A 1,658-nucleotide genomic window follows, 5' to 3' on the forward strand; every position below is an offset into this window, starting at 1 on the left:
AAGCAAAACACATATCATGTGGTGAATAAAAATATAGCTCCAAGTAAAGTTACCGATGAACGAAGACGAAAGAGGGGATGCCATCCGGGGCATCCCAAAGCTTAGGCTCTTGCCACTCCTTATTCCATAGTCCATCGAATCTTTACCCAAAACTTGAAAACTTCACAACACAAAACTCAACAGAAAACTCGTAAGCTCCGTTAGCGAAATAAAACAAACCACCACTTAAAGGTACTGTAATGAACTCATTCTTTATTTATATTGGTGTTAAACCTACTGTATTCCAACTTCTCTATGGTTCATAACCTCCGATACTAGCCATAGATTCATCAAAATAAGCAAACAACACACAAAAAACAGAATCTATCAAAAACAGAACAGTCTGTAGTAATCTGTATCAAACGCAAACTTTCTGTAACTCAAAAATTCTACCAAAATAGGAAGGCCTAGATAATTTGTTTATTGATCTACTGCAATCAGAATCAGTATTTTATCACGTTCTGGTGATTTTTAACAATTGTTTTAGTGAGCAGAAAGTTTCTGATTTTTTCAGCAAGATCAAATAACTATCATCCAAGAAGATCCTATAGGTTTTACTTGGCACAAACACTAATTAAAACATAAAACCACATCTAACCAGAGGCTAGATCACATATTTATTACTAAACAGAACCAAAAAGCAAGAAACAAAAATAAAATTGGGTTGCCTCCCAACAAGCGCTAACGTTTAACGCCCCTAGCTAGGCATGATGATTTCAATGATGCTCACATAAAAGATAAGAGTTGAAACATAAAGAGAGCATCATGAAGAATATGACTAGCACATTTAAGTCTAACCCACTTCCTATGCATAGGGATTTTGTGAGCAAACAACTTATGGGAACAATAATCAACTAGCATAGGAAGGCAAGACAAGCATAACTTCAAAACTTTAAGCACATAGAGAGGAAACTTGATATTATTGCAATTCCTGCAAGCATATGTTCCTCCCTCATAATAATTTTCAGTAGCATCATGAATGAATTCAACAATATAACCATCACATAAAGCATTCTTTTCATGATCTACAAGCATAGAATTTTTATTACTCTCCACATAAGCAAATTTCTTCTCATGAATAATAGTGGGAGCAAACTCAACAAAATAATTATCATGTGAGGCATAATCCAATTGAAAACTAAAATCATGATGACAAGTTTCATGGTTATCATTATTCTTAATAGCATACTAGTCATCACTATAATCATCATAGATAGTAACTTTGTTATCATAATCAATTGGAACCTCTTCCGAAATAGTGGATTCATCACTAAATAAAGCCATGACCTCTCCAAATCCACTTTCATAATTATCACAATAATATTCAACATCCTCCAAATAGTGGGATCATTACTTCCTAAAGTTGACACTCTTCCAAACCAACTTTCATCAATATAATCATCCTAAATAGGAGGCATGCTTTCATCATAATAAATATCCTCATCAAAACTTGGGGGACTAAACAAATCATCTTCATCAAACATAGCATCCCCAAGCTTGTGGCTTTGCATATCATTAGCATCATGGGTATTCAAAGAATTCATACTAACAACATTGCAATCATGCTCATCATTCACATAATTTATGCCAAGCATTCTACGTAATTCTTCTTCTAGTAT

This window comes from Aegilops tauschii, chromosome 7 (genome assembly GCF_002575655.3).
Source record: "Aegilops tauschii subsp. strangulata cultivar AL8/78 chromosome 7, Aet v6.0, whole genome shotgun sequence".
In the NCBI taxonomy this organism is placed as follows: domain Eukaryota; kingdom Viridiplantae; phylum Streptophyta; class Magnoliopsida; order Poales; family Poaceae; genus Aegilops; species Aegilops tauschii.